This window comes from Suricata suricatta, chromosome 3 (genome assembly GCF_006229205.1).
Source record: "Suricata suricatta isolate VVHF042 chromosome 3, meerkat_22Aug2017_6uvM2_HiC, whole genome shotgun sequence".
In the NCBI taxonomy this organism is placed as follows: domain Eukaryota; kingdom Metazoa; phylum Chordata; class Mammalia; order Carnivora; family Herpestidae; genus Suricata; species Suricata suricatta.
Window position 1 is genome coordinate 158,102,269 of NC_043702.1, and position 10,396 is coordinate 158,112,664.

A 10,396-nucleotide genomic window follows, 5' to 3' on the forward strand; every position below is an offset into this window, starting at 1 on the left:
GGAGAGTTTAAACAAAGGTTTGCTTTGGCTTTACCTTTCTTATAAATTTTTATCCATTTGTTCTCAAATTGTCTATTGAGCCTGAATAAATGGAATTAGCCCTGTCAACCTGAGGCTTATGAAGAGATTCCAGAAAAGAGACACATACAGAAGACACTCCAACTCTGTAATACAGTAATTATTACACATATGCACATGTATAGGATATAGTGAATTTGGTAAGTTAACACATTTTAGGTCTGCCTCTGAAAATCATTGACTGCATTTAATAGACTTATTCAAAGTTGAAAAGTAGTTTAGCAAATTAACCTCATAAGTATTTTATTTTTATACAGATAGGCTTCTGAATATTATTTTGGTGGTAATTTCAAAGATTATACTCCTGAACAACTACATTTATATTTTATAATAAGAGGATAAGGCCACAAAGCAATACTTTTTTTTGGAGGCAGAGAGAGACAGAGGAGGGGGGAGAGAGAGAGAGACAGAGAGAGAGAGAGAGAGAGAGAGAATCTTAACCAGGCTCTACCACACCCAGCATGGAGGTGGGGCTCGATCCCCATGACTGTGAAATCGTGATCTGAGCCAAAATCAAGAGTTGGACACAACTTGGGGTGCCTGGGTGGTTCAGTCGTTAAGCGTCCGACTTCGGCTCAGGTCATGATCTCACAGTTCATAGGTTCGAGCCCTGCATTGGGCTCTGTGCGGATAGGTCAGAGCCTGGAGCCTGCTTCAGATTATGTGTCTCCCTTTCTCTCTGACTCTCTCCTGCTTGTGCTGTCTCTGTCTTTCAAAAATAAATAAAAAATATTTAAAAAATTTTAGAAGAGTTGGACACAACTGACTGAGCCACCCAGATGTGCCATAAAAACTTTAAAATTTTTTCTACTGGAGTACCCCAAATGGCAAAAAAGTATAATTACATGTCTTCCTTTTCTACAACAGATCTGGGATCACAGTCATGAGGCCTATTGTTATTGTTTTTAGATTTGAATGTGTTTTATCTTAAATATCCATGAAATGTTTATGTTATATGCAATATAGTTTTGCTTGGGAATAGGATAATATAATTTGATTTTGCTTACTTCTTGTCATATTCTTTGAGTAATATTTTATGTCCATAGTCTTTGAGTAAGTATCTGAGTGCCAAATGACCCAACAGGCTTATTCTTCAACTCAGTATTCCAACATTGTGGAAATTTGACACATCCTATGAATTGGACTGAGTTTTATCCATGATTAATTCTTCTGGTTCAGTTTGGGCTAATTGTTGCTTTTCTTTGTGGGTATATCATGTCTTCTGATTCTCATTCTTATGTTTGTTCAGACTAAATCTTTATTGCAATTTTTGGACTAGTATTTAGTTTCTTCTTTCCTTCCGCTTTGCTTCTCTTCCACTTTGGTATTTAGCCTATACTTAATTCAGAATCTTTTTCTAATGTTAACTTCAAAATTTATAAACAACCACAGTGATATTTTATCATATTTTTAACCCATTCTAAATAAGATATTTAAATATTATTCATCTTGAATAGTGTAACAGATCTATTGCTATTATTTATTACCAGCTTAATTTTTTCTTTGTACATCTTTATCAAAATCATTGGAAGGAAGATCAATTGAGTTTGCTAAATATCTATTTGGTTCTACTGCATCCCTGTAAGAGTTTTTTCTCTAGGGTGGCTTTAAAACAATAATCAATAGCCTTTGCATAAATTATACATGCAGGTCTGTATACACCAAATTTAATAATGCCTCAGTCCACTGTTTCCACTTTGTTAAAAATGACATTATGAAAAGTTTAGTGATCTCATTTTCCTAAAGTGGTAGTCTGACAGTAAATTAGTCTAGAAAGAAAATTTTACATTGCATGTCTTATTCTTAGCAAAGCCATCTGAACCTCTGGGAATTAATTTCTTCTCTAAGTGTTCCCTTATCTTTTGTCGCAAGTAATTGAAAAATTATTTTCTGTTTAAATGTTGCAAGCTTTGTATTATAACTTTTAAAAAGTCTTCCATTTAACATATTTTGAACAATTTCATTTCAAATTTGCAAAAGTGTAGTGACAATCTCAAATTTTGATATGTTGTTGAAACTAGTGAGTTTAAATGAAATTGACAAGCACTTCCAAGCCATTTATTATAATTGTCCCTCTCTGACAGTAGGCCTAGTTAGAGATGTGCTAGATGTCAACACCTTTCATTTATTTTCAGAACAATAAACACAGTTTTGAAAAAAGTCATAAATATAACAGACTGTGAAGAAATCTAAGAGAACAACATAAGTTTTGGAAACACTGATGAGTTTCACTGTTTGTTTTGTTCTATTGCCCCCCCCCCAGTAATTTACATATTAAGAGCTGCTCCAATGGACTTTCTGAACTCAGAGTGCTCTATAGATACTACGGAGGCAGTTTTACCATTAACTGGCATTTAATATTATAACATTTAATTTTGGAAGAGGACTTACCGTTGAGAAGAAAAGACAGGAAATTATTTTTCAAAGAATGTTAGCTTTAATTAATTTCTTTGAGTAGATTAAATCGTCTCTAAACCTGCTTCTTAAATCTCAATATTTCATATTACAGTTGTTACTCCCTATTTTTCTCCCCTCCACTAGTCTTTCTTTTGCACCCTCCCATCTTTTTCAGTATGTGGGTTTGGGTGAACTATTCTTTCTTCTAGGAGACGTGGTCTGATTGGATACAAAGATTGAAGGAAAATATTTTTATTCCTCCAACAAGAAGTTATGAAAGATATTTACTAAGTGTGTCTTTTCTTTTTATTTGTAAGGTTGATTTATTTTTGGGAGAGAGTGTGCACGTGGTGGAAGGGGTAGAAAAAGCGGTAGGGGAACACAGGGTCAGAAGCAGACTCCACACTGACAGCAGTGAACCTGATGCAGAGCTTGAACTCTCAAACCACCAGATCATGAACTTAGTTGAAGGCTCAACTGAGTCACCCAGGTGCTCCGCTAATAATTGTCTTTTCTAATCATGACAAACAACAATCCAAAACTGTGCTTATTAAATAGTTTAACCTATATGCTCTCTTGAGTATAACATCTTGGATAAAGTAGTAGTCCTTACTACTTACTACATTTCCTCACTCTCACTCTCAAACACACATGGCACACCAACCCTAAGGCATATATGTTTGCATACTTGTGTACATGTATCTATCATCTTGCTCTGACTTGCATTATTTTGTTTCGAATCTGGAAAGAGTTAGGGATAACATAAACAGAATAGTTCAAACAGACATTCAACAAAGATTAAAGATACTCAAGAAAAAATAGGTGTAATGGAGATATGAGTGTCCTAGCATTGGAGGAAACAGAATAGGTATATTGTGGTGTGTGATTTCATAGCGGAAGTATTTTGTGATGATGAGCGTAAGTTAATTTCATAATTCTAGAAAGCTAAAAAAGTAGAAATAAGGACCATTGCTGTTGAGAAAATTACTATATTCTGGTGGTGAGGAAGACATCTAAATTTGATTTATGCAATGTTTAAAATCTCTTTTGAGGTAGATTGGCACCGTGTCAGTTTAGAAAGCCACATTTCCCAGAATTCTCTAGGTTATCATGAGGAGACATTTTGTGTAAGGATTTCAGGGCTAAGGAAAGCAGTAGCTGTCTTGATTTGCCCTGGAAGCTGTCTAGAAGGCATGAGGCTTTTGCAGCTCAGACACAATGTCATTATTTTTCTGCTGGCTCTCGTGGATTTTGTGGGCAGCAACAGGATCCACAGCAACTCTATCTCCGGAATTCTCTGCTTCAATTTCTTGAATCCTGGTCTAGCTTCATGATGAAGGGCTCCATGCTGTGTTGGAGAATACTTCCATAGGAAGCCGGAGGCTTGGCAGCAGTGAAAGATTCAGATTTAATTCTTAATGTGGGTTCCACTCTTATAGGTTGCCATTGTTTTCTTGTCTTCCACATTTATGTCCATGTTTCCTAACAATCATGGGCCCTAGCCTCACAAAAACTGTGTATTTAGTCCTATGATTATGCTGGAAAAATTCCATGTCTTAAGTCTTACATATTTATACATTCATGTACACAGGATTTCAGCTAACTCTGTCTCCAGGATTACCATCCCTAAACCCCAGATAAATGCTTTTGGTTGTTTTAGAGCAGTGCTGTCATTTTGGTCAACATGTACCACCTTGAAATTCAATGCTAGAAATTTTAGCTTTCTAGCTCTACTTTCTTTTTCTGATTAACTTCTTAACACTTCATAATTTAACTCACAGTATTTTGTTCTGTTTCTCTCTATCACTTACAGTTATTCATTTAGGTTGCATATCTAAGAAGAATCTATATGGTCTGTGCTATTTCTACACAATCCCATTTTGGAATTAAAAACACAATGAATTTGTTGTCATTGATTTCCATCTATTATGCCACAATAAACCCAGAGTTTTCAACCTTATTGGTCTAGATCTCATCATTAAAATGTTCGGTTTTTGATGACACCTATACTCTTGCTCATGCACTATATCTGAAATTTTATCATCTTGACTTTTTCATCTCTTTTTCTACAAGCTCTTGTTAATTAATCTATTCATGTATGTGTTAAAGCTTCAAAAAAGGGTAAAAACTACATTAAAAAATAACAGGTGCAATTTACCCCTGGTTATTTTTTAAGCCGATAATGTAACGGGCTGTAGAAAATGCAGGAAGGCACAGCACAGCACCAGTGTTCACAGCAAAACAACCTGATGGGTTGTGATGTTTAATCCAACTGTTGACACATAAGTTTTACTCCCCCATCCTGTGTCTGTTCCCAAACCTCATTGCAAACAGCAAGTCATTAACATTACTTTAGATAAATTTGTTTCAGACATCAAGGTAATAATATGTGCATTCAATTCTTGTTAAGATATCAGACAGACCCTCAGAAAACCTTTGGCATGCAACCAAAGGAACTTTTTATCAGGATGTTTTATCTTTCCAATCACTAGTGAAGAGCTAGTTACATATAAGTAGAGAGAAACTTCCTTAGACACAAAGGGAACAATCAAATGAGATGTGGCTATTTTAAAAAGGAGTCATTTGAAAGACTGGACCCATGCCTCCGAGCGGAGGAAATTTCAGTGTGAGAATTTGGCCGTGGTACTATGACTACTATAAATATTGTTTCCAGCTTAACATGTATTGACTTACTAACATGAGAAAGTCAGAATGCTATATCACTTACAAGTGTTCCCTTTTTTTGATATAGGTAAAACATAAATGAACTCTAAGAGTAGCAAATTAAATGCAGTAAAATTCTATTAGAATAATTAGTAAAATGGAACCTAGAGGTGGGGATAAGATACCCCAAGTTTTCTAAATATGTTTACCAAATTTTGTAATTCATTTTCAAACTTTTCTTGGATGTTTTTATATTCTTATTTATTTATTTTTCAACAACTGATAATTTATTAAAAGGTTGATTGAAAAATCTGCAATGGTGACTTCAACCTCTACTCCTGGCTCAATACAGGTGGAAGTAATTTACTTAATCTTAAAGGAACTGTGCAAATCAATGCGTTCTTGTGGATCCTCTTCTAAAAATGGTCCTCTGAGTCTTGGGAGGCAACTGAACTAGTCCTATCACTTTCTTTGAGATTCTTTTCCTTTGAGCCTCTGAGCAAGTAAGCACATATCTTCTACCACAATTTTACATTGTGGAGGGTTAGGGTAATCCTAATTCAGTTGGTCACCACCTCTGGTTCCATGGGTGTCTTCCCAGTGTCTTTAAAAGCCATGACCGTGGGTGGGTTCCTGATCAAGTGTTCTTGGGGGAGAGGAAATCATGGGGAGTCAGCAGCCGGAGTGGGGCATCCAGTGCTCTGCTGTGACTGAGACCAAGCCTTCCTCAAAAAGCTTTTGGTCATTTTTACATGAGTTACATTTTTCTTTTAGAAAATGAAAACTTCTTGGTACAGACTCCTAGTTTTTATAGGAGGGAAACAATTATTTAAATTAAATCATGTGCCTTTACTTTCACCCTGTATTTTTAAAAGCACCTTAGCTGCATATTTTTATGGCATTCATATGACAATGCACAGAATTAAGTGATGGAGGTATTATGATTCTTATTTGACATGGGAGAAAAATTAGAGACAAAATGTTTGATTGGCCCAAAGTAACAAAGTAACTTTGTGATATATATAATAGCCATTATTTCACACTCAGGTATTTAGAAAGTTCATTTATAGCCATTTAACTAAACCTGCTTTCCATTTTCCTTTCATCCCGTGGATGTATGGAATTCTGACTCGAATGCTAAATTGAAAGGGAAAGACTTTTTCATGCTATGTGTTACTAACAACTAACAGATGTTATATGCATAATATGAAAATTCATCAGATTAAAGAACATCAAAAGGACTTTTTTTATATTGTGGCTATAAATCAGCATTTTGAAAACCATTATTTTTAGAAATATTTTTAAATTTTTTGTATCAATTTTTCATGTGAAATTTTGGCAAAGCAGTGTGCTTTATCTTTCAAGTGTATTTATAAAAGATTGTAAAAGAAAGTATCTCCTCTATAAATGTGCTCTTTGTGGTCACACAGATATGGGTGAATTTGACTTAAATATGTTTTATAATACATTTTTAATAGTTATTTATTGTTTATACTTAGGTTCTGAACCATCACTTACTAACCTAACTTTTTTCCATGAAAGACGATTCTTTAAATTTTTTAAATGTTTTCTTTTATTTTTGAGAAATAGAGAGAGACAGCGTGAGCAGGGGAGGGTCAGAGAGAGAAGGAGTCACAGGATTTGAATACAGGCTCCAGACTCTGAGCTGGCTGTCAGCACAGAGCCCAACACGGGGCTTGAACCCACTAACCATGAGATCATTATCTGAGCCAAAGTCAGACGCTTAACTGACTGAGCTACCCAGGCGCCCCAGAAGATTCTTAAAATAATAAAAGTAAAACGAATGTCACTCTTTACTCTTCATGAATCCTAATACTTCGTTGCGTAGAAAAAAAATGCATAGATAGGTATAAGCTAATTAATGTCTGTCCCTGGGAAGAAGTTAAGAAATACAGTGAAACCTTGCATTGTGAATAACTTGTTCATGTGAGTGTTCTACAAGAGAGCAAAGATTTCTAATAAATTTTACTTGGTAAACAAGCCATGTCTTGCAATAGGAATAGTATGTGAGCATATTCCACAACCACGTACTGAGCCATCGGTTCTTGAAAACAAGTGCTTTGGATTACAAGCATTTCTGATATGTATCATCCTCACACACCAAGGTGTTACTGTAAATATATTCATTTACAAAAATAATAGCAATTGCAGTCCACAGTACATGAATTGGTCAATGTTCAGTTTTGTTTATGTTCATTTTGTTTTGTTTTTTCTTTGCATATGTTAACATTGTATTTTACTAGGGACAAAGGGTTAGGATTTTGGAACTTCAATTAGAACTTAAAAGTCCAAAATAGAGTTTGAATCAAGTCTTCACAGAACTAGACCTTAATTTGTACTTTAATCGTTAGGAAAAATATATAATAAAAATAATCTTTGTTATGTCTATTCATTTAATTGCAAGTTAACTTTACCAATATTTAAGTTTATTAATGTTCTTTAGTGTAAGGAGAATGTCTTACTCTGGATTAGTAGATCCAAAGTGACTATAAGCAGTATTTATTTGAAACATGTTGACAATTAATAAAGGCAAGGTATTAATTCGCTAATAGCTCATTCTCCTGGGGCCAGTATTTTCCAATCAAGGAACCTTATTTATACTAACAAACCAACAGACATTTACATACAGGCTAGGTTCTATTGTGTTAATTAATTATATTAATTAATATTACAGTTATCTTTGGAATTTTCCCATATGGGATTCTCTGGAATAATTAACTATCTTGTCTTTTGATCTAAAATTCCTTTTTTAATATAATTTATTATATTTTTTACCCTTTTTTGTTTAGTAATTGAAAATAAAATTAATGCATCCAAATTGGTATTCATTCTTCATTTAAATTGAGAGTGTAATTAAATTTAATTTTCTATAATCCCAAACCATTGTTTAATACAAAATTGAAAAAACCAAAGCAATCCTAATGTTGTCAGTGCTTGCATTTTTCTCCAGCCAAAATTATTTTTATCTTATTTTTTGAAATACGTAACTCTTGTTAAATATTATCTCCCAATTCAAACTGGTTCTGCCAGTCAAGCCTCCCGCTCTGTATGTCAGGTCAGGCAATGACCTCCCAGTTCTTGAGGTTGGGCTCTGCACTAACAGCCCAGTCAGCTTGTAATTTTCTCTCTCCCTCTCCCTCTGCCTCTCCCTCACTTGTTTGGGCATAAACACACACACACACACACACACACACACACACACACACTGTCTCTCTCAAAATAAATAAATAGTTGTTAAATAAAACATTAAAGAAAAAAATTTCCTAATAAGAAAAATTAATAACTTAAATATATTTAACTTAATTAAACATACTTACAAACAAGATCAACCATATAAGCTGAAAAAATAATTATTTAGGTGAATTTTTGGTGATGCATGTATCTAAATGTGCTCTTGACTTTAAAAATCTGGTCCAGGGGGGTCCTGGGGCGCCTGGGTGGCTCAGGTCATGATCTCACTGTCCGTGGGTTCGAGTCCCGTGTCAGGCTCTGTGCTGACAACTCAGAGCCTGGAGCCTGCTTCCGATTCTGTGTCTCCCTCTCTCTCCTCCTCCCCATTCATGCTTTGTCTCTCTCTGTCTCTCAAAAATAAATAAAAGTTTAAAAAAATTTAAAAATCTGGTACAACAAGAAGAGGGCATATTAGTCTTTAAGATCCATTTATTTCTTATTAGCAAAAAAAACCAGGTTTATCAATTAACAGATATTGTCTAATAAGCTGAAAAACAAAGATACATTGATATTATTTATCTTATTTTATCAACATTTTAAGTACTTTTTATTTGTTCTTATTCACTAAAATATGAATATGTTGGCAAAAAAAGCTCCTGAGCTTTAAGCCTATTTATAGAAAATTATGATCTGAATTTCATCTTCCCACAATCATGAACAGATATTATTGGTATTTTTTTATAGGTGAAAGAGATACATTAGGAGATACAAAATAGGAAAAAACATTAAAATTTATATGGTTTGGCTAAATCAATGAGTCAAAAAAATTCAGACTACATAGAAAATATTGAAGTGTGGCTCAGTCTCTTAAGCGTCTGACTTAGGCTCAGGTCATGATCTCACATTTTATGGGTTTGAGCCCGACATCAGGCTCTGTTCTGACAACTCAGAGCCTAGAGCCTTCTTCAGATTCTGTGTCGCCCTCTATTTCTGCCCCTGCCCTGCTTGCACTCAGTCTCTCTCTTTTTCTCAGAAATAAATAAACATTAAAGAAATGGGAAAAATTTCAAGTATTATTTTCCCATTCATAGAAGTACTCTAAAAATCAATCATTTTCGAGAAATGAGAAGATTACACCTAACTTATATTTTTTAAATCTTAGTAACTACATATGAAGAGGAGTATTAGCAAACAGGAGTGGATTAAACATACTGTGAGCTAGTGGGGACTTTAGCTCTGACTTTAACTTCAACTGTACTAGGTAAATGGAAATGAGAAGATGCTGGGGTGATACGATTAACTTCATATATTTGAATGTCTGTCATACTGAAAATTGATTAGAGCATTTATTTTGATCTCAAGGTAAGTCTGAGAATAAGGGTGACAGTCACTTTGATATTTAAAATGCAAACGAAGGCCATTGACCTTTACTCAGTGTTCTTCGATACCATTTAAATGTGAGCCACCAACATGGCATAGAGAGATGTACAGGCATACCCCTCAGAGATATTGCAGATTTGGGTCTAGAACACTGCAATAATGCCAAATGAATTTTTTGGTTTCCCAGTGCCTATAAAAGTTATGTTTATGTAATACTCTAGTGTATTAAGTTGTCAATAGGATTACATCTAAAATAACAATGTGCATACCTTAATTAAAAATATTTTACTACAGTTAAGCAACCAACTCTTGCTTTTGGTTCAGGTCATGATTTCAGTGTGTGAGTTCGAGTCCTAAATAGGGCTCTGCACTGAGAATGCAGAGCCTGTCTATCTCTCTCCCTTTTTCTCTCCCCCTCATGTGCTCTTTCCCTCTCTTTCTCAAAATAAACTAAAATTTAAAAAAAATATTTTATTAATTACAAAAGCTAAGTATCATCTGGAATTTCAATGAGTCATAATCACTAATTGCAGATCAGCATAACAAATACAATAGTAATGAAAAAAAGTTTGAAATATTGTGAGAATTACCAAAATTACCAGACACGAAGTGACCAAATGCTGTTGGAAAAGTGGTGCTCATAAACTTGCCACAATTCTTCAATTTATAAAACACAGTATCTGCA

General features: G+C 34.4%; 1 pseudogene; it reads right to left on the reverse strand.

Annotated features, from left to right (window-relative positions):
• Positions 1-5,400: 5,400 nt before the first annotated feature.
• LOC115287144 lies at positions 5,401-5,756 on the reverse strand (annotated as a pseudogene).
• Between the last annotated feature and the right edge of the window lie 4,640 nt (positions 5,757-10,396).